Here is a 23896-nt window from a genome sequence, read left to right as displayed (position 1 = left end):
CTGGACAAAAACCTGGCCCGAGGGTTCATCCGGCCTCCAAAGTCCCCTCTCTCGGCCCCGGTCCTCTTTGTGAAGAAGAAGACAGGGGACTTGCGCCTATGCTGTGATTACCGCCGGCTAAACGCCATTACGGTGCGGAATCGCTACCCCCTGCCGCTCATCCCGGAGCTACTGGAAAGGTTGCGGGAGGCCACGATCTTCACCAAGCTCGATCTCCGGGGGGCCTACAACCTGGTGCGGATACGAGGAGACGAATGGAAGACGGCATTCGGCACCCGATACGGACACTACGAATACACTGTCATGCCATTTGGGTTGACCAATGCTCCCGCCGTTTTTCAGCACTTCATGAACGACGTGTTCCGAGACATGTTGGATCGGTTCGTGGTTATCTACCTCGACGACATCCTGATTTACTCCCGGTCCAGGAAAGCCACCTTCGACACGTCAGTCTGGTTCTGCAACGCTATGGAGCAACAACTCAATGCGAAGCTGGAGAAATGCGTCTTCTTCCGGACTTCCATAGAATTCCTCGGGCATATCATCTCGCCCGAGGGCATAGCCATGGACCCATGTAAAGTAGAAGCTTTGTGTAGCTGGGAAGCCCCTCGTCGGGTGAAGGATGTTCAGCGCCTACTGGGCTTCGCCAACTACTACCGGACCTTCATCCCGGCTTCGCCACACTGACAGCTCCACTTACCCAGCTCCTCAGGAAGAAGGTTGCATTCGGTGGGGTCCCCGCAGCAAGAAGCATTCACAGCCCTCAAGAAAGCCTTCGTCACGGAACCCGTCCTGAGGCATCCCGACCCGCTCCGGCCTTTTGTGGTGGAAACAGACGCGTCCAATGTGGCTCTGGGGCGGTGCTGCTACAGGCTCCGGCGAATGGTGGCACACTTTTTCCCTGCGCTTACTACTCCCGGAAACTCAATCCTTCCGAGCGCAACTACACTATCTGGGAAAAGAGTTGCTGGCTATCAAGGCTGCATTCGAGGCTTGGCGACACCATCTGGAGGGCCCGACATCAGGTGGAGGTCCGAACGGACCATCGGAATCTCGAGCACCTCACCACAGCTCGGAAGTTGAACCAGCGGCAGATCCGTGGTCGTTGTTTTGCCCGGTTCAACTTCCGCGTGACGTACATTCCCAGCGGTCACAACCGGAGGGCGGATGCCCTGTCCCGCAAGCCAGAGTACCTCTGCGCCAAGGACTCCCTTCCTCCACGGACAGTGCTGCCGGCAGAAGCCTTGGCCGCAGCACGGGGGCCAGTGGACTTGCGGGCCCAGGTGCGAGGCGCAGCGCCAGGACGCCTGGTCGCAGCAAAGGAGAGCGGAGGTGGGCCCCACGCCTCCTTGGACCTTGGAGGAGGACTTACTCAAGTTTCGGGGCGATTATATGTGCCCACAGGACCACTCCGAGCCCTCGTCATGACCCAGTGCCACGACAACCCTGCAGCAGGACATTTTGGGTTCTTCAAGACCCTCCACCTGGTGACACGGACCTTTTGGTGGCCCAGTGCGGCATGATATACATGCCTACGTGACATCCTGCGTACCGTGCCGGCAAGCCAAGACCGCCACGGGGCCCCTCCGGGCTCCTTCAACCCTTGCCGACACCCGACAGACCCTGGGGCGATCTCTATGGATTTCCTGACAGACCTGCCGCCGTCCTCTGGGTTCACCACGGTGCTGGTGGTGGTGGACATGCTCACCAAGATGGCACACTTCATCCCATGCCGCGGACTGCCCACAGCCGCAAAACGCCCGCCTCTTTCTGCAGCACATCTTCCGCCTCCATGGTCTACCGGACAGGGTGGTTTCGGACCGCTGGAGTTCAGTTCACAGCCCGCTTCTGGAAGAGCCTGATGGCGCGTTGGAGGTGCAGGTATGTCTGTCGTCATCGCACCATCCGGAGACCGACGGGGTACAGAGAAGGTCATCGGTATACTGGAACAGTATCTCCGTTGCTTCATCAACCAGCAACAGGACAACTGGGCCGACTACCTGTCCCTGGCGGAGTTTGCTTTTAACAACTCTCAGCACACCTCTACTCAGATGACCCGTTCTTTGCCAATGTGGGGTACCATCCGCGGCTCTTCCTCTGGCACCACCGGACTCTCCTGTTCCCGAACGCAGACCTTCCTGACGGAATTGCATGCGGTCCAACAGTTGGTACGCCAGCAGCTGAATCGGGCAAAGGAGGATTACAAACGGTCCGCCGACCGCTCCCGACGGGCAACGCCCCGCTGGCAGTTGGAGACCGGTGTGGCTCTCCACCAAACACCTCCCGTCCGACCGCCCGGTAAAGTTGGACCACCGATTCATCGGCCCGTTCCCTGTCGAGGCAGTCATCAACCCGGTAGCCTACCGACTGACCCTGCCACGATCCATGCGGATCCACCCGTTTTCACGGTCCCTTCTGGTTCCTGAGGCCACACCGAGTCCCCTTCGGTGCCCAACAGCACCCGTCACTGTCGCCGAGGACGGATCGGAGGAATCTGAAGTCCACAGCGCACGAGACTCCCGCTGGCTGAAGGGTCGTTTCCAATATTTGATCGCGTGGAAGGGATACGGGACTGATTTCTCCTGGGTAGATGCCTCCGACGCTCATGCCCCTGACCTGGTGCAGGCCTTCCATGAGCAGAACCCAGCCCGACCGCATCCCGATCGTCAGCCCGGGGAAGGGCCCTGCGGTGAGGATAGTGTTGTGACCCAGGTTCCTGGACCCGGACTCCTGGACTCGGATGATTCAGAAACTGAGGGAGAAGACCTGGCCAGCCCTGCTTCTCTTGAGCCCTTTCCCTCCCTGGCACCCACTCAAAGCGATGGCGAGGGGCCGGCACAGCCTGATTCCATGGAGCCTCCTTCTGATTTGGCAACGCCCCAAGAACAGTTTTGGAGCGATGCAAGGTCACGTAGACGTAATCGCCGTGCGCAGCAGCGGAAGAGTTGGGACAAAGCCAAGTCATAATTGTCATGCAGTGACATCTGCAGAGACTATAAATAGGAGGCGGGACTTCCTGGTTTTTTGTCTTGGACAAAGTAATGAGTTGGCGCGAGCTAATGAATTGGCGCGAGCTAACTATTTCAATGGAGGAAAGAATATATTCGTGAGTAATTCTGGCCTTATCTATAATTTCCTCGTTATCTCCAGAAACTTGGCAGGCCCGTGGGTAGACGTGGCCAGGACATGTATCTATGTAAATAAAAGGGGAAAAAAAAGGAAGGCCTCTGACGGACTCTTTGCTGGGAGTATTGGGGGAAGGGAAACAGAACACAGGTGTCAAAATCACTGCCCATGCTGTGCACCATAAAGGCTGGTTCTGCATTAGGCACAGCCACATTGGGCTAATCCTGTGTGGTGCAGAGAAAAACTCCTCCTATGGTTCCCTGGCTACATATTAGCTAGAAAGGTAGAACAGGAGGAATAATTTCCAAAGGCCCTTTCTCCCCAAGATTTCTTTCCCTGGGCTCATGCCTGAAATAAAGCCCAATTACATGTTTCCTGGCAGGGCAGTCATTTCAAAAGCTCTTCGTTGATTCATTCCTGCTTTGTTCTCTTGCATGATCAGAAAGTGGTCATTTCAGCCTTTTATAAGGCCTGTTCCTTATCTTGTCTTCCTTTCCCAATATCAATTAGTTATCTGATGACCCAGTTGTGATTTGGTAAGCCAAACTCACCAAGATTGTTGCTTCCCATATAGCACAGACTGGACTAAAAGACCAAGATGGTAAAATTATCAAGAATTGATACTTTCAAGTATGATAAATAATCTGAATGATTTTTTATTAGTAAATGGGCTACAGAAAATACAGCTTTAATATTATACCTTAAAGTTATTTTTATTATAGTAGAAGTTTATATATAATAACTGCCATGCTTTTGTATCCAGAGGTAAAGTTACATCTGCATGGTTTGCTTAGCGGATATGATTCTTAATTTAGTCCCTCAAATCACAATAGATTAACAATATATATAAAAAATTGTAGAAATACATTGTCATGTATTATGGGACATCTAAAGCAGAGTTGAAAAGATCGACATGTTTGCATTCCTGCCTTGTTTTGTAAAAAATAAAATAATAAGGATACCATCAAAGATCCTATTAATTCTGATTCTAGAAAGAATAATCCAGATTCTAATATAGAATTTTCAAATTATATTAAATATGAAAGGCAATTCTGTTGTATGATCTGAAGGCAATGGTTAATTTTAAAGAGAGGTTGGGGTTCAAGGTAATTAAAAGCCACATTGCTGTCTTCAGTGCAAACTTTCCACATGGACTCTTTATCATTAAATAGAAAAATAGCCATACTGTTTTGATCATGTGAAAGAGACAAGAGAGAATGAGGTACCACTTAGTTCTGGGTTTGCATCTCGCCTTGATGGGATCATCATGAAAATATAATCAGGCTTTTCAGCTCCATTATCTATAAATTCTGCTTTATTTTTTTTTTCTTTAGGAGTTAGTGCATTGTATAGCTTCAGAGTCAGATGAGGAAGTCCAAATGGCTAGCATTCTGGTAGCAAAAGCATCTTCAAAAAAACCCCACATACTTTAAAATTAGCTTCAATGAGCCAAAATATAACTCAGCCTTAATACTGTGCCTACAATTGTGCGGATACTTGCCCTTCCATTAAAAAGCATTTATTCCAATCTATAAAGCAATTTCACATTTACAGCTTCGTTCTTATTCACTATATTCCACATTATGTAAACAGTCTCATTAAGCAAGATTTTCAGTTGATCTCCTGCACGTGAAGATGTATGTCAGGATACAAAACATTCAGTTATCTCACACATTGCTCTGTGCATGGTGAGCCAAATCCTAAGATCATTAGTTAGCTGTTCTTAAATTTAGGAACTTACAATGCATAATATAATCTACGTTTTTTTTAATATATTTCAAGAAGCAAAATTATTTTTAAAAATAAAAGTGCTTTAAATTCAGGTTTTAAAGGCAGCAGTCTGAAAACTAAATCCCCATCATAGATGTATATCAGCATGTAAATATATGTATGCACTTTAAAAAGCAATAGAAGATTCCAAAGTGATCAAGAAACAAAGAAACGGCAAGTACATAGCTAAGCAAACTGAAGTTTGGCATGAATTGTTCTGATATTGCATTTTCAAATGTGCCTTTACCTTCCTAATCTATTTTTATAGCACACTTGCCAAAAATATGAAGGCCAGTCATCAGCAGGCAGCAACTGCTATTCTGCAGGAACATCTGGTAGGGTTAAAAAAAATGGCAAATTGCCAATGACAGAATTCATGTGAGAGGAAGAGGACTGTGATTAGCATAATAAAAGCTTGTAATTACTTATGTCCAGCCTGGCAGGAGTCCAAAATTACCACACCTGCATCAAGCCATAATTATCCAACATTTCTCTTGGGATTTCTATCTCAGCAAGGCAGGAAGTGGTGAGTCTGTTCAATCCTCCCACTTTTGCCTTTTAACCTGCTGTTAGCAGCATGTTAATGATAACATGAGCCATCATAATGCTGAGCATTTATAGCACGTATTCTGAATACTCAGAGGCAGCACACATTATTTCAGCAGTTCTTACAAGCTTTTATTCCAGCATTTTTAACGCCTTTAATGCTTGTTTTTTTAATTCAAATATTTATGTTTGCAATTGCATTTTACAGTTTTAAGTTCATCATCCTGAGATGATAAACGGTTGCTGGAATTGGGTATATTTAGTTTAATGAAAAGAATGACTGACATGATAGCAGTGTTCTGATATCTCAGGGGTTGCCACAAAGAAGAGGGGGGGTGTTTTTGTCAACCTATTCTCCAAATCACCTAAAGGCAGGACAAGAAGCAATGGATGGAAACTAATCAAGGAGAGAAGCTACCTAGAACTATGAAGAAATTTCCTGACAGAACAGTTAACCAGTGGAACAACTTGCCTCCAAAAGTTTTGAATTCTCCAACACTGGAAGTTTTTAAGAAGAGATTGGACAACTATTGGTCTGAAATGGAATAGGGTTTCCTACCTGAGCAGGGGGTCGGACTAGAAGACCTCCAAGTTCCCTTCCGTTATTCTATTCTATTCTATTCTATTCTATTCTATTCTATTCTATTCTATTCTATTCTATTCTATTCTAGATCACCTTTAATGAAGGTGTGGAATTAAAAAAAAGTTAAAAAGAAATGAATAAGACTATTTTTGATTCACAGAGCGAATGTAAGGAGCAATTGAAAACAAATGTGAATTGAATAATTGTATTCAATTGATTGCTAAGTTAGAATTAAAAGAATAAAGAAATAAACCTTCAGCTCATGTTGACTCTTGATGGACACATTAATGGACTTTTTGAAGTGATTGGCTATTGCAGTCTTCTAGAAGACTGTTCAGCCCAAGAAATCACTTGTAGGATCTCATTCCCATTTTCTAAGAGGCCCAACATTGCTTAGCTTCTAGAGTCAAACAAGATTAGCCAAGTGCTAACAAATCTCAGCTATTGATCAAAGTGTGTTTAATGCCTGCTCATGTTTCTATATTTACTGTTAAATTAATTCAAAATCTTTATTGTTTTAAGAATTGTTGTTAGTCATCTTAGAACATAGAACATAAGTAATAGAATTGGGACCTCAGAGGTTTTCTAGTTCAACTCCCTGCTCGAGCAGGAGCAGCAGAAGTTATAGCATTTCAGACAAATGGTTGTCCAATCTCTTTTTGAAAGCCTCCAATGATGGAGCACCCACAACTTCTGAAGGCGAGTTATTTCATTGGTTAATTGCTCTCACTGTTAGGAAATTTATCCTTAGTTCTAGGTTGCTTCTGGCCTTGGTTAGTTTCCAGCCATGGTTACTTGTCTTGCTTATTGGTGCTTTGGAAACTAGTTTGAGCCCTGTCAGTTTTGTAGGAGCCCCTCAAATATTGGAACAGTGCTATCGTGTCCCCATATTTAAGTGACTGGCCACTAGGACTCCAAGATCCCTCTCACAGTTACTGGCATTAAGCCAAGTTTCACCTAGTCTATACTTGTGCAGTTGGTTTTTCTTACTTAACAGTATAACTTTATTTTTATCTAAGTTGAATTTCATTTTGTTAGATAGGGCTCAGTGTTCAAGTCTGTCAAGATCTTTTTGGATTGTGAGCTTGTCTTCTGGGATGTTGGTGATTCCTGTCAGGTTAGTTTCACCTGAAAATTTGATGAGTTCCCCCTTCACTTCCCTTGTCGAAATTGTTTATGAAGATATTAAAGAAAACTCGACCTAAACTGAAACCTTGGAGTACCTCACTGCTTACTTCCCTCTATGTGGATGTAGTTCCATTGTATTCCACTATACGTTGAATACAATTTGTCTTTATTTAACTGTCTTTAATTAATTAACTGCTTAAAATAATAATGTTACCAGCTAAAACATAGAAAATGCATAAATAAATTTACAGTTGAAGACTCTTACTTTTTTTTCATTGTCCTTCCTTTGCTCTGATTTCCTGCCTGCATAGTCATCCATTTTTACCTCTTGGATTCATCTTGCTATGTCCACCATTTCTTCACCTTTTAATCATTCTAATCTTTCTCATTAAATTTTGTAATATATTGTAACCAAACCAGAGCTGGATCTGATAATAGCATTAAGGTAGCCAGACAGAAAATAAAGGAGAAGTTACTCCTGTGTTCCAGGCCTGCTAATTACATGGATAGTGTCATTAAATGGTTTAGTCATTAGGTGGCTCTGCACTTAGTTAATTTAGACTGAGTAATGTGCTTCATGTTACTGTTTTCTGCTTTTATTTAATAGAGATAGTGATGCATTACGTTTCCAGTTTCCATTACGTTTTCTGCACCATGAGCCACTGCTATTTAGGCATAGCAAAGAGAGAAGCTAGACTTGCTTTTGCAGATGTGACTGTCTGACGTACTAAGACAATAATCATAGCTTTCTAGAAATGCACAGAAGAGCCCACTTGTCCACATCAAGAATTACTTGTTCAGACCAGGAGCTGCATTTGGAAAATAAACTATGCACTCACAATGCACAATCCCACCTATTAATTCTGGCATTCTTTTTCTGTCTTTGTGGCATTCACAAAGCACCAAAGTGAAAACAAGATCTAGTTCAGAATGAAGTCTGCTCCACTGTATATATATTCTAATAATGAGGTTGGGGTTTATAACTAGAAACTGAGAGAGCATCATGTCCAAATCTGTTATTTTAGCCCCAAATCTGGACAGGCTGGTTTTATTGAATTTCAGGAAAGTAGAACGAAACTGGGAATAGAAAAGGGCCTGCCTCTCTCTTCTGTCACAGCAGGATCTTGCCTCATTGCCTGGAGGGAATGATCAGGGAGCCCATATTCCAGTATGTCTGGCATGCCATCTGTTAGTGCATATTGCAAAGTGGATTTGGTGTGCATGCTCAACACGAAATGCAGGGCCCTGCCAGGACTAGGGTGGACTGGTTGTATAGAGGAGATAGGGAGGAAAATTAATCTTCAGCTGTTCACCTTGTGTTGCAAACAGCCTTTCTGCATAAGCCAGCTAAATAAGGCACCGCTCAAGAACTGGTAACTATATCCCCTTTCACACACACACCCCATCCTGAATCTCTAAGCATATATTTGCTTGGCGTGTATTTATTCTCATTGTCTCTGAGCATGCTGAGATGATAAATTAGATGACAATACTTTTTTTTTTTTGCAAGTTCCAGCTCTTTAAGAAGAATCCAAATTCAAATGATGTGAATATTCCACAGCATAAACAATACTTTGAGCAGCTACTATTTGAAGTATGTGAAATTCTGATGGTTCTTCTTGGGTATCCAGGATTTCTCAGACTCTGTAACATCCCTGGTGGGATTTTTTTTTCCTTTTGGTGAAGATAAAACTGCCACAGCTGTTCTAGTAAATATGTATCTCATCATCTGATTACTTTTTGAAATTACTCAGAAACCTGGCATAGATGAAATATCTATCAATAGTTTAGCCAAGTTCTTGTAACAAGCATTTGTTCTGAGGAAGAAGCCTTGGATCATAAATTAACTCCCTGTTAAATGTTCCCCAGACTCTATGAACCTAGTAGCTGCTTTGAAGAGTTGTGAAATGGATCCTTCTTGCAATTTGTACTTTGCTGTTAAAATGTAAGTATTTCCTTACAGCTAGCTTTCTTGATCATATTACAAAAAAATATTAGGAGGTTAAGAACATGTTACAGAATATAAATTATTTTATTAATTAAAACAGCAGTCCTTCTTACCTAGGATTAGGAGCTATAGCATACACAGGATTATATGAGATTATCTATACAGCAGCCCCTTATAAAATATAATTTCCCCACTCTAGCGAACAAAGAGCTGGGAAGGCTGCATTCTAGTCCTGCTTTACACCCAAATTAAGCTGTGCGACTTTGGGCCAATTGTTTTCTCTCAGCCTTAGAAATAAGACAATTGCAAACCATTTACAAAGAAATGGGCAGTCCTTTGATCACCTGGTTGTGGCCATCATTCTGATTTGACCTCTTTCCTTGGAAATCCCTGACAAAATCTGTTTCTTGTCCAGAGATTCCCAATAAAACATGGATTAAAATTAGAGAGCACAAGAGAAGAAGGAAAGGCCCAGTAAGGGGGCAAAGCAAAATGTTGTTGTTTTTTAAAAAAATAATAATACATAAAGTTATTTTTTAGAAGCCCTGATCTGGAAGAAGAATTTGCAGCAAAAATCTCATAGCTTTAAGACATCTGACAGGAGAAGTTAACAAAAGAAGGATGCATTTTCATTTGAAAATTGTACTCCTGACAGTTGATTGACAACTTTTCCGTAGTAATTTTTACGGGATTGCTAACTCAAAGCACAACAGCCTGTAAATTCATTTTGTAGCTTTCAGGAGCTCCATTTTAGTCAAAAAAATATGCTATTGAAAACACTTTGATTGGCAGTATATAAAATTAGAGAAGAGAAATGAAAGGAGAGAGAATGTTAATAGTGGAGTTAAATCTAATTTTTCACCTTATCTCAGTGTGCATATATAATGAATACATACTTTCATCTTTCTTGATGACTTCTTTTGCCCCCAGTATCACACTCTTTCTAGTGATGAACTTCAAAATGGCTGTTTCAAGGTTTTCTGTGGATATCCTCTCTAATTTCAGTGAAAAAGATGTCATATGGAAAGTGGCTGTCTCAATTCTAGTGGGTAGAGTATGTGAGTAGGAAGAACTATAACACTCATGTCCTCCTGTGGTCTTCTTAGAGGCATCTGGTGGCCCACTATGGAAATAAGATGGTCAGCCATCTGGCTTTAGGTCTGATGAAGCAGAAGGGTGATTCTTATTTTTAGTCATAAGAACTGATTCCCTTTACTCAAATGTGAAAATTGACTCCCTCTCACTCGAAGTAGCAAGCTTTGCTATCTTCTTTGTGAACTCATGGCATCACTGGAACAGATGGGGCTACGCTTTTGGCCAGGGATGGGGGGAACTTAGCCACTCAGCACCAGGGGTGAAACCTAGTTACCTTCCTTACCAGCTCGGAAGTGCACATGCGCATGTACGTGAAAACCTGCGCATGCGCAAAACCTGCACATGCGCAGAAGGTAAAAAACACATTACTTCCTGGTTAAAACCAGGAAGTAATGACACCGGGGTGGGCGGGAGGAGCTTCGCTCCACCATTGCTACTGGATCGCCGAACTCCCGGTCACGTGATCCGGTCTGATCCAGGAGCATTTCACTCCTGCTCAGCACCTATTTTGCTGTGTCCTTTTGCTAATGGATTAACATGGCTCTCATCCTAAGACAACACATGAAGTGAGTGCAGTTCACAACAATGGATGCCTTTTTAATTGGAAAAGGTGCTACTAGACTTCTTCTGATTTTTTTTGCTGATTTTTTAAACAATTGTATTGCTTTCATAAAACAGAGGGGGGGAGGGAGGAGAGAAAAGAAAAGAAAAGAAAAGAAAAAGAAGAGAGATAAATTGTTCCTCTTTTTCTGACCACCAGATCTGGATTGTAAAAGACTGGAGATTTGGTTCGCAAAAATCCAGATCTCCAGGGGAGACAACGAGAATTCTATTTCTTTGCTGTCATCTTGTAACCATCTGGATTTAGCAGCCCCAATTGCCTCCCCCTTCCTCCTCTTCTCCTACCCTCCCACCAGTCTGCTGCTTCCTCAATAAACCTTACTCACCCTTTTCAGACCTTAAACATCTGTCTCTACATACTCTTAATGGATTTGATCCACTCCTATATATGCACGGCTGAATTTGAACTCCAGGTTTTGAAAGATTCCAACCAGGTTGTCTCATTCCCACCCCCCACTCAAATGCAAAATAATGCAGATTTTGTTTTTATGGGTACCAGGCAAGGCAAGATTTCTGACAAAAGAAGAGTTTCAATGAAAAAATCATGATAGGAACCCATTTCCAAAAAGAAAACAAATATGATTTGTTGCAAACCTATTGTGGAGATATAAATGTGTGTGTGTGTGTATACACACACACATACACAGAAACAAATAGCAAATGTTTATAGATAGGCCTCATACCCAATACAACTGATTTTTTCCCCTCACATAAGGTAAGTAGAACTCATCGAAAGCACAGAGAACAGAGTTAAGAGATGTGTTTAAACAAAGCCATAAATAAATAAATAAAATTATTCTGAAACTTTTTCAGTCTGTGTGTGATATCATCAGAATGTTCTTCAAATATATGTCATTCCAGGAAAGAAATATTATATTTCTTATATAATATTATATTAATATGCCCCTGACTCCAGGACTGGCCCATTGTTCTCCCCAACCTCCTGACTGTCTGACTCCATTGCCAGGTCCTCAGGCTGCTGACGGACCACAACATATATGATCTGGGTTGAGCCAGGGGTTGGACTAGAATAATGGCTTCCAACCTTTTGGGCACCAGGGATCAAGTCCGTGGAGAGAGGTTTTTCCACAGACCAGAGGGGGCATGGTTTCGCATATTGCCTCATCCCACTTTGAGGCTTTGCTTGTTTGCATGGCCTGGTTGCTGGCATGCCACAGACCAGGGGAGTTGGGGACCCCTGGACTACAAGACTTCCAAGTTCCCTTCCAACTTTGTTATTCTGTTATTCTGTTACTACCTACCATACAATTAAGTCTAAAATTCTGCCAGAGCTTTGAAGCAAGGGTTTTCTTCAAAATAATGCCTTTTTTAAATTCATGATTCTTTAAAAAGTTCAATGGAAAATGAGTAATCCCTTCAGTCTCTTAATTCTATTACAAACATTATTTTTGCTTCAAGTTACTCCAAATAATATGCCTTAAATAATATGTGTACGTAGTAATCTGATGAGCTTTGATTTCACTGACATACAGTTCATTAATGATAATGAAAGAATTTAGCAAAAGCAGGTAAGGACATGCTAACCATGTGAAATAATCTTGGCAATATTACTGAAGTATAGAAACATGATTATAATATGGAATTCTACCATCCTCCACATGAGGATTTTCAGCAGCCAATTTTCTATCACTAGAGCTTTGCTTCTTGATTAGGGATTCTGGGATTTAAAAAACACCCCAAAACTAATAGGCTCTGTGACCTGACCTACATGATAGGAATACTGTAAAATATTCACAAGAATAAATGAAATGTTCCACTAAGGGCTTAACACTGAGGAGAGAATAAAATTGAGTTATATGTCCTTGGTTGTTTAAATATATAAGGAATGCTCATGGTGGCATTAGAAGTGTATTGGTTAGGGATGTAAACATATGTGAACTGTTATATATAGATGCTGTAGTGTTATTGGCTAAGAAGTGAATGATTGAGCTGGGGATTGGACTAGAAGACCTCCAAGGTCCCTTCCAACCATATATTTCTATGTTCTACATAGTGAATACTATTATTTATTTATAAATAAAATACATAATAAATAAAATACTAGATAGATGCAGTGGTGGGATTCAAGTAATTTAACAACAGGTTCTCTGCCCTAATGATTTCTTGCAACAACCAGCTTACCAAACTGCTCAGAAAGTTAACAATCGGTTCTCCCGAAGTGGTGCGAACTGGCTGAATCCCACCACTGGATAGATGGTATGACTGAACAAGAAATATGGATCTAAAAAGGAAGACTACATGTCTTGCAAAAACAGCGGAGTAAGCTAAAATAATCAAATGGATAAAATATTCATTACATGGTGGAGAAATTTTAAGGCAAGCAAATTAGCAAGGTAGTCTGCTATGTGGTCTGTTTATTGGAATAAAAACTCATGTGCATAAGAGTGTGCTTTGCCCTCTTTGTTAACAGGTCAGTGAGAATTGGCTTTGTCAGGAGGAACTCCAAAGGAAATTGGGACAGCATTAAGAATGAATGGGTGCTGCATGAATGAACACCACACTGCCAACCCTCATCAAAACAAAGCTAGCATTTTCCTTGATCAGGAGGAAATGGGGATTTTGCAGTAACCTTCCCCTGGATTGGGGAGGGAATGGAAATCTGTAGAACCCATGACCATCCGGTTCCATCACCAGCAAGAATTCCTGCCTCTTGGGCACTCAGGCTGTCTTGTTTGTGCTGACTTTTTTGCATTTGGGGTATATATCTTCTCCTTTTACCCGTTCATCTGATTGCAAAACTATGGGAGAGGGGCAGTGGTGGGTTTCAAAATTATTTACTACAGTTCTATGGGTGTCGCCTGGTTGGCGTGGCAGGGGAAGGATACTATAAAATATCCATTCCCTCCCCACTCTAGGGGAAGGTTACTGCAAAATCCCCATTTCCTCCCGATCAGCTGGGACTCGGGAGGCAGAGAATAGATGAGGGCGGAGCCAGTCAGAATTTTTACTACCGGTTCTCCGAACTACTCAAAATTTCTGCTACTGGTTCTGGTCAGAACTGATCAGAACCTGCTGAAACCCACCTGTGGAGAGGGGTAAATTATCTTGGATATTTCCAGTTTATTTTTTTAATAAACAACCATGGCAACATGGATGAAGGATGGGCAGTAGTTAGAGCAACCTATGCATTTCACATTTTTTTGCATAAAGTGGGAGTGAAACTTCACTGGCTGTAGAACCAGGAATGAGAGGATGGTTGACCATTATTCACGCTCCTCCGGTTATCTGGCTGGAGTTTTGACTGACTCATGTTATTCTTTTAATGTCTTCAGTGTTTTAAGGTCAACAGACCTGAAAGGAAATCATAAGAGGGCTTAAGAAGGCGCTGTAAAGGATGACAGTAAAACAAAGAAACAGGGAAGAGCTGAATTTTCCGTGGCAGCCAGGCCCCAATATTTCCACTAGAATGAGCTGGAACAAAAAGGTTCCACTCACCTGTAAATCACTTCAGATGCTAGATGCTCTTTTGCAGCCATCTTTAGTAGTGTTGTGTTCAGCTATCAGGAGAAGCCATCTCAGAGACAATGCTTCTGAATCGGAATGCCACAGGCAAACATTTCCTGTTGTTTACTAAAAGAAAGAAAGAAATATTACACATGTTTTCTAAAGCTTTCCCTTTCTTCCAGTTTTCTCTGCTTCAAATCAGTCCCGCTGCATTCATCCCTTCTATTTAATTCTGTGCATTATATTGTGGAGTACAATTTTCTTCCGGGGGGTGGGGGAACAGTCTCAAAGGCACAAGGAACATTTGCAGCTGAATGAATAAAGAGCTTTTATTTTTCACCCAAATTGCAGCACACTGGAAGAAGCAAAAAGGCCGCTTTCTCCTCCCTACCTAGCAACCTGTTAAAACAGAATCTCCCCCTGATGCAGAAGCCCAGCAGGAATTTAAAGTCTGTCCCATTTTTTATTGAATTTAAAGCCGGAGTCCTTTTAATGCTCAAGCTCCAAAACACATTCTTCTTGTTAAATAAACTTGACTCAGAAATCTACAGAATAAGAGACTGCTGGATAATGGCTTTGACTGGAAGATCTGATGTTTTCCTGAGGGTGCAGAGCAATGGTGGGTTGCTCCTGGTTTGGTCTGGTCCAGAGGTGGGTTTCAGCAGGTTCTGACCAGTTCTGGAGAGCTGGTAGCGGAAATTTTGAGTAGTTTGGAGAACCGGTAGTAAAAATTCTGACTGTCCCCACCCCCCATCTATTCTCTGCCTCCTGAGTCTCAGCTGATTGGGAGGAAATGGGGATTTTGCAGTAACCTTCCCCTGGAGTGGGGAGGGTATGGAGATTTTACAGTATCCTTCCCCTGCCATGCCCACCAAGCCACACCCACAGAACCGGTAGTAAAAAAATTTGAAACCTATCACTAGTCTGGTTCTATAGAACTGGTAGTAAAACCAGTGGGAGGCTCTGCCCACCCGCCACAATGTCATCATGGGTGATCTGCTCATGTATAGAAGAGAGCGTACACGGTCCCATTGTGAACCGGTAGTAAAGGTAAGTAGAACCCACCCCCTGATGCAGAGCTGACAGGAATCAGGCCTAGAGGAGAATGGAAACTGAAGATATTGTGGCGTGGGGGGGCGGGTAAACTGAATCAATTCCCAGTAGATTGGCTTGACCTGCAAGTGCTCTCATGCACAGAACATGGGTCATTGTTCTTATATTAAGGTTTGTATGCTATCTAAACAAACTGCATATATTCAACCATTGCTTAGGCTAAGATGATTAGCACAAATTGAATGGTTTCATGTGACTGATGCATGGGGAGGATTAAACTGATTAAACATATGTGTTCTTCTTTCTATTCCACCCCCTGACTAGCTGGGATGTGTCTGTAAAGTCATTAAATAATAGAAAAAGGAACCTTTTTGGCCAAGAAGGTTTTTCTTTGGTACCCACCAAAAAGGAAGGTTTTTCTATAGTAAATAAGTTTTAAAGCAGCTCTCATCATCCTTGACTTTCTCTCAAAATTCCAGAGGTCACCTCCTAAATCATTTTTGCTAATAGATAATCCAGGTTTTTGGCATCAGCTCATATAAATACTCGACTGTGGTCTTTCAGGCTTAACATTTGTATAAGATAAAATAAGATACAAAATACAAAAGTAAATAGGACAACGGTGGGGAGGAAGAGGGGGAAGAGAAGTGAGGAAGGATAAGGAAAAAAGAAAAAAAGTTGACTTCTCTCTCTGTTGCAGTAAAATAAGGCATTAACATCAAATCACAACTTTTTGTTTTTTCATAATAATATGAACAAGCCGTTTCTATAAAGATCTATCAATCTAATCGGTAAAACCCAAAATCAAAGTTTCATTCTTTTCCACTTCAAGCACAAAGCTTAGAAGTGGTCTCCACGTGGAAATAAAAGTACCGTATTTTTTGGAGTATAAAATGCACCAAGAATCTGAACTACTAATAGTCAAAGCAAATTGGTGACAGATAAGAGTCTACGGAATTAAAGGTGAGCTGGACTTAGATCTCTTGTGGGCATGAAAGGACTCCAGACTGATGATGCACTTGACCCCTACCTTGGATTCTGCCTGGTCATCTCCTACAGATACTTTTTGCGTAGGAAGAAAAGAATATCCCTTGACTAATTTTAATAATGTCTTTATTATGAAACCCAGAGATGTTTCATAAATGTCTGTGTCACTTTATGTAACTGGACTCCTATGATCAGAATCAGGCAAACATGCAAAGAATCAGAGTCCTTTGAGAATTGCAACCTAAAAAATAAAGCTACATCAGACAAATGTCTTTGAAAATCATAAGGATTGAAGTTGCTGTCATTTATGATCTTGGATTGTATGAGTTTCTACAAAATAGGCATCATTTTTATGAAAGTTACAGTGCTCTATTTTTCATAACAATTGTATCCTGAGATCTGACGCAAATATATAAGTTGGGGCGTTTGCATGAAGATTTTGCCAGGTGCAAAATCTTCATGCAAATGCCCCAACTTATATATTTGCGTCAGATCTCAGGATACAATTATTTTGCCAACCTTGCATTTTGCTGCAGATGTCCCTGACCTTTTGCTGCCATGATTACAGGAAAAAAGAATTCTGTTGTTGGTTGCTACTTCTTTATGATTAATAACTAATGTTGTCCCTCTGTTCTATCTTTTAAAGTCATTCCATCTCATGGTGCCTCACTTCCCCACCCTTGGCTTTCTCTCTTCTTCCCCCTTCCCAGGGAACAATTGATTGTGTAGAAAAAGGTCCTCTGCTAGAAATCTGATAAAGTAGACTATCATCCATGGACACCTCTGATGTCCATTCAGATGCTGTACAACTCCTGATTTTTTCTACATTCCTTTATATTTAAAAATTGTTTAAAAAAGAGAACAATGCAGGAATTAAGTATAAGTTGGTATAATCAGGAATAACCAGAAGTGAGAACTGTTCTCACGCTTCCAACCTTCCAAAAGGTTATCAAAACCTGGTTTTTACCAGTTGGCTTGGACCCCCGAAGAGGATACTCACCATGGGAAGTAGCTGATGAGCTATCCCCATGCCTTCCATCACCTCAGTTCTAGTTTTTGTATAGTAATTGTAATTGTTTCTGCATTTACCTTTTTGTAAGCTGCCCAAAGTTTCCTTATCAGTGAGAGGGGTAGCATACTCAATCAATCAATCAATCAATTAATCAAATATTCAATTCAAGAATTGATGACTCCCTAGAAGGTTTTAAAAGATCTTTCCACCTGCCTGGTTTTTCTCTCCTTCTGAGACCTTGAGCAAGAGGGATTCTCTCTCCCTTTGAGTTTACAATTGTTGGAAGAAACGTGCATCTGGGTTCAGTTCCAAGTGGGGAAAAAGACACTGGAAACGTGGAGACTGCTTGGAAAGATGGTTTTTAATGGTGGACAGGATCACATCCCTTGATGATGTTGGGTGAAGAAGGAAAAAAAAGAGATGATGAGAGTGCCTGAGTTTTTATACCCTCTCTGGGCTTTTGAATTTGAGCTTGTGTTCTGATTGGTTGTCAGACTCCCATGGGGCCATGCAGGGGCAACTCTGTAGGCTGATCTGAGTCTCAGGCTTGGTTGAGCCTTGCTGGGTGATATAATCTTCCCAGGTGCCATGTGGTGAGATGGGTGAGAGGGCTAATCCTATCATGTCCTGAGGACCATGTCTTAATCCCATCACCCTGGAGTTGAAGGGGGGGGGCAGGAAGCTGCAGGAAGCTGTTTTGTCTTTAAAAACATGTTTCTCCTTTTCTCATCCAGGGAAACACAATATTCTGCCTTTTTAATATTTCCTAAAATATTTCATTCTTCTAGGAGAGGAGTGGGTGCTAACTTACTACGCTATGCAAGTAAGAAACATCTTTGCAATGGAACAAGAGCCAGGAATGATTTCTTGATACAGTCAATTGAATCAGTGAGTCATGGAGCAAGAAGCAGAAGTAGCCAACAGTAGGCAACAGCAAGACATGTTTTCTGGTTCTGATTTCCTTTTGCATCTTTTTGTCCCTCTGAGAGACAATTATAACGTCTTAATCATTGCAGAAAGTACATGATGTGGTCCTTTTTTTAAAGTTAGGACGTAAAGTCTTCTACCGGGTTCAGTCCCGGTAACTTCATGAAGCTGTCATGCAAAGGACATAAAAGTAGCTCACCACTGCCTCCTTGTGCATTATTTTTTTTTCTATTTCAAAGTCACTCCTGCAGCCCTGTTCTTTCCTGGCAATCCATCCAAATCCTCTTTTGGCCCAACCCAGCATAGCTTCTAAACTTACACAAGGTCAGTCTGATGCTGCCCCCTGCTGAAACTCTGGTTAGTTCTTCTAAAAAGAAGAACTACAGCATTAACTTCTTAGTGTGGCTTCACAAGGATGAGGTGCCTGCACCAATGGTTGGTTTCAAAAAATTTTACTACCGGTTCTATGGGCATGGCTTAGTAGGCGTGGCATGGCTTGGTGGGTATGGCAGGGGAAGGATACTGTAAAATCTCTATTCCCACCCCACTCCAGGGGAAGGTTACTGCAAAATCCTCACTTCCTCCCGATCAGCTGGGACTTGGGAGGCAGAGAATAGATGGTGGTGGGGCCAGTCAGAATTTTTACTACCAGTTCTCCAAACTACTCAAAATTTCCACTACCGGTTCTCCAGAACTGGTCAGAACCTGCTGAAACCCACCTCTGGCTTGCACGCTTCCCAATCCTTTCGCAACCTTGCATTAGTCTTTGTTGCTTCCTTGTGCTGTGACATTTGTGTTACCTAGTGACAGTGAGATATTGTTGAACAAGGTTGAGGAAGGTTGAGATGGACATTGGGCTGATGAAAAATATTTGTTTGAATACTACCTTGGAAGCAGTGAAGAAATTCCAATATCTAATGTGCACAATCTGATGGTACAACAGGAGAACCTCTTGATATTCATTTCTGCTCCTTGGAAGGCGAGATTAACTTAACTTGTAATCAAAATCTTACTGAAGGATCATTGTATTTTTTGTAAGCCTATTGTATGATGCTTTAGGAGCATTAAAGAAAACCTGAAATCATATATACTTCTGTGACAAAATAAGGAAATTAATGTACTCCAGCAGACAGAGTTTTCTTGTGGAGTTGTTGTTTTTTTTAATTTTTTGTGGTCCTCATATTTCAAGGCTGCATTTTCAGTGTAAAATTCAGCAAAATTCTACATGGCTTTAATAATCCTGTGTGACTTTCTATACACTGAGGTTTTTCAAACATTAAAAAAGGAAATTAAGAAATAGTATCTCTGGTTTAGATTTTTTTCCCCCTTAATAATGTTTTGAGTGTGACATGGCTTGAACTGTCATTTGGCTAAATGATAGGCTAAAAACAAATCTTGCTCCCTGAAGCAATGAGGCACCTGTGCCCTCCTTTGCATGCCAAGGCAATCTATATTATTTAATATTCAAGGCTGAAACTAAACCACTCTAGTCTTATTCCCCCAATCTACAAGAAAAATATTATTAGTCTATACGACCATAATAACACTTTTGTAAAATATGTTTTACATTTGTTATAAAATGGAAATTTACATTTTGTGTTTGTTTCTGTTCTTGTTTTTAAAGAAAAAATAATAAAAAATATTTTTTTAAAAAAAGAACAGTTTTGATAAAGCTCAAATACAGCACTAACCCTAAAAACGATTACAGTAGTTATTTTTGTTTCTGCCTCTAGTTTGAACTTTACCTATTGCTGGTCAGTGATCATGATTCTACCCCATTAGCTGAGGAGAAGAAGTCTAGAACCATCCCTTTGATCTAAAGAATGAAATGGCTAACAATTTGTGAACTGGGATGCCTAAGGAATGTTGAAAGTAGATGGCAGTTTTAACGTAGCATAAATAGCCTCCTTTTTGGCAGAATAATATTAGCTGATATTGCCTCCCACCCCCACCCCCAATAACTGCAAGCTAGACTTTTTATTCTTGCTTCCTTTTGTTTTTCTGAGAGAAATTATCTTCATGGAGAACTAAAGAACTACTAAACTACCAAAGCTCAGTGCCTCAAAAGTTAAATTTAAGAAGATACCTCCAGATTTAGCCAGAGCTGCATCTTCCTTGAATATAGTCTATTTAGATGGCTGCAATATATGGGCAGGATTTGTATGTCACCCTAACTCACTATATGGTTTGTTTGGTTTATGGCTTCTCCTGTTGTGTGAATTGTTATGTATTCATGTTTGTACCTTTAAATATTTGAGCGGGAAATCAGCACGTTGCTGATTGGACGAAGCCTCCAGGAGAACTGTATAAAAGGAGAGGTTTTCCCCCAGCCTGTTGCTGGGTTCACCCTATATTAAAGAGCTGTTGTCACTACCCTGGTCTCCAGCCTCGTTACTTCCAGAACTTAACATTGGCGACGAGGATGGGATCTCGAGGCGAGGAGAACCAGAACCGAGCTGAAGCACGATAGACCCGAACCCAGCAAATCCAGGGCAGAAAAGGCGAGATGGCCAGTTACACTCCGCCCGCACCGTTCGACCCGGCTAAGGAGAAATGGGGAACGTATATGACCCGTTTCGAAAGTTTCCTAGAAGCCAACGAACTGCACGGAGTTCCAGACAACCGAAAAAGGGCTTATTTCTTAAGCCACTGCGGTCCGGAGGTCATCGACATCGCGGAAGCCCTGGCAGAGCCAACGCCGTTGCAGTCGGTGTCGTGGCCAACTTTACAGACTTTACTAAGGAACCACTTCGCACCAACGCCGTCCAAATACGTGCGGCGGTTTGAATTCGGGGAGCGAAGGCAGATGGAGGGCGAGTCTATCGGTGACTACATGGCCGCCCTAAGAAGAGCGTCCAAGGACTGCGGATACCGTGACCTAGACGAGGTGCTCCTCGAGCAACTCATCCGAGGGGTCAAAGACATCCGTTTACGGCGACGGCTGCTAGCAAAGAGCAACCTAACGCTGGCCAACGCCTGGACGAAGCAAAAGCAAATGAAATGCCATCCCAAGCGGCAGAGACGCTACAGAAGCCGGTTCCACAAAAGGCGAGCGCGAAGGCAACCCCGGTGCACCAGGAGGAGGTTCAGACCGAATCCGACGGTGAAGACGAGGAAGGGGTCTGCCGCACCGAAAAACGCGACAAAGGGGACCGAGACGAATGCGGAAGCTGCGGGGGTCAACACCAGCGCCAACGCTGCAAATTTAAAGATGCGACATGTCGGCGGTGTGGGAAGAAAGGGCACCTAGCTCAAGTTTGTCGAGCGCCCAACCTTCCCGCCGAAAATTCAAATCGGCCAATCAGAGCGCTGAATCGGCAAGGCGACCCGCGATTGGCTCAAACAAAAAGGCGCGATTCCAACCAAACAACTGTGGTCATAGGCGCGCCTCGACCAAAGTGGAGAAGAAGATCTTCACCAAGCCAAAATAGAAGGAGTTCGGTGCCGGCTTGAAGTAGACACGGATCAGCGATCACCATCATGTCCTGGGACACTTTGGCGGTCGCTGCCGTCCGTCGCGGCGCCACCTGCAAGCACAACGGCTACGAGTCCACGACTACCAGGGAATCGCATCCCTGTTCGAGGGACCACCTCCGTCCGAGTCGAGTACGGCCCTCACAAGAAGACCCTGCCCATCACGATCGCCGAAGGAACTCTGCCCAGTCTGTTGGGACTAGACTGGTTTCGTGCCCTGGGCATGGGAGTGACTGGCATCTACAGAAGTGACTGTAACCTGAAAGACATTCTCTTTAACGAGTTCGAAGATGTCTTCAAGGACTGCCTGGGCAAGTACAAGGGGACCCCTATTTCCTTCAACTTAGACCCCCAGGTAGCCCCCATTAGGCTTAAGGCGAGGAGAGTCCTTTGCCCTAAAACCAAAATCGATAAGGAGCTGGATAAGCTCATAATCAGGGATTTTGGTGCCAGTCGATCACGCAAAGTGGGAGACGCCAATCGTCACCCCCATAAAACCGGACGGGTCAATTAGAATTTGCGCTGACTACAAGGCGACGCTTAACAAAGCCTTACAGAAAAGCGCTTACCCGGTTCCCGTGGTGCAACACTTATTGCACTCTTTGGGGCAAGGGCAAGTCTTTGCAAAGTTAGACTTGGCCCAAGCCTACCAACAACTGCCAGTAGACGCCCGCACAGCCGAAGCCCAAACGATTGTGACGCACAGGGGGCCTTCAAGTGCACCGATTGCAATTTGGGGTCAGTGTGGCACCAGGGCTGTTCCAAAACCTGATGGAACGACTACTGCAGGGCTCCCAGGGTAGTTCCTACTGATGATGTCCTAATTTCAGGGGAAAACATGGAGGAATTGGGGGAGCGGTTAAGAAAGGTCTTGAGCATTTTCCGGACAGCCGGATTAAAAGTCAAGACAAACAAATGCCAGATAGGGGTCGAATCCGTCGATTTCTTGGGCTACCGGATAGACAAGAAAGGAATTCACCCTACTGAGAGCAAGGTTAAGGCAATTAGGAAGGCTCCAGCGCCCAAAAACAAAGCAGAGCTGCAGGCATTCCTGGGATTGGTTAATTTTACGGTCTTTTAAAGAACAAAGCAACTGCTATGGAACCGCTGCATAGGCTCTTAGGAAAAAATACTGTTTGGTCTTGGGGAAAGTCAGAAAATAGGGCTTTTGAATCAGTAAAGAACCTGCTCACAAGTGATAGCCTGCTCATCCAATATCACGACTCATTACCCCTAGTGCTGGTTTGCGATGCCTCCCTTATGGGGTGGGGCTGTACTCAGCCATAGACTTCCAAACGGCACAGAAGCCCCTATAGCTTCTACTCTAGAACGATGTCCTCCCAGAGAGGAACTACAGCCAATTAGACAAAGAAGCACTAGCCATTGTGTCAGGGGTCAAAAATTCCATGAGTATGTCTTTGGGCGGAATTTTGAAATCGTGACTGACCACAGACCGCTACTAGGATACTGGCTGGCGATCGCCAACGCCTGTGGCACTTTCGCCACGCTTGACCCGATGGACTATATTCTTAGCCGCTTACTCGTACAAGCTGCAGCATCGACCAGGAAAAGAAGTGGGCATGCAGACGCGTTAAGCCGATGCCCACTACCAGGGGCGATCAAGACCCCACCCGGGACGCCCATCCTACTTATTGACTCTTTGGACTCTGGCCCAGTCACATCTAAGGAAGTGGCTCGGGCATCATACCGGGACATTGTGTTAAGGACTGTACTCGGTTGGGTACAGAGAGGGTGGCCCGCTGCGCCGGGCGAACGGTTCAAAGAATTTGTTAAAAAACGAGATGAGCTCTCGGCTCAAGGGGGGTGCCTGTTGTGGGGTGATCGTGTAATAATTCCTGATAAGCTAAGGGGAAAGGTATTGGACCTCCTCCACGAGGGTCACCCAGGGATCGTAAGGATGAAGGGGTTAGCTAGAAGCTATGTATGGTGGCCACTCATGGACGCAGAGATTGCTGAGAGGGTAGGGAAATGCCAGGCTTGCCAAGAGTCCAGACCTCTACCCCCAACGGCCCCAGTCAGGGAATGGGAAAAGCCCCAGGGCCCCTGGTCAAGAATCCACATTGATTTTGCTGGCCCTTTCCACGGCCAAACGTTCCTAGTGGTTGTTGATGCATTTTCCAAATGGTTGGAGATCATACTC

The 23896-nt window shown here is 43.3% G+C and overlaps 1 long non-coding RNA gene across 1 annotated transcript; it reads left to right on the top strand.

Annotated features, from left to right (window-relative positions):
* The first annotated feature begins 6771 nt into the window (after nt 1-6771).
* LOC131193090 (uncharacterized) lies at nt 6772-18682 on the top strand. Its single transcript, XR_009153844.1, has 3 exons — nt 6772-7142; nt 9023-9098; nt 18123-18682. It is a non-coding gene; the product is annotated as an uncharacterized LOC131193090 (long non-coding RNA).
* The last annotated feature ends 5214 nt before the right edge of the window (nt 18683-23896 follow it).

This window comes from Ahaetulla prasina, chromosome 2 (assembly GCF_028640845.1).
Source record: "Ahaetulla prasina isolate Xishuangbanna chromosome 2, ASM2864084v1, whole genome shotgun sequence".
NCBI classification, from domain to species: domain Eukaryota; kingdom Metazoa; phylum Chordata; class Lepidosauria; order Squamata; family Colubridae; genus Ahaetulla; species Ahaetulla prasina.
Note: the sequence above shows the minus strand (reverse complement) of the source record. Positions and strands in the feature narration are given on the sequence as shown.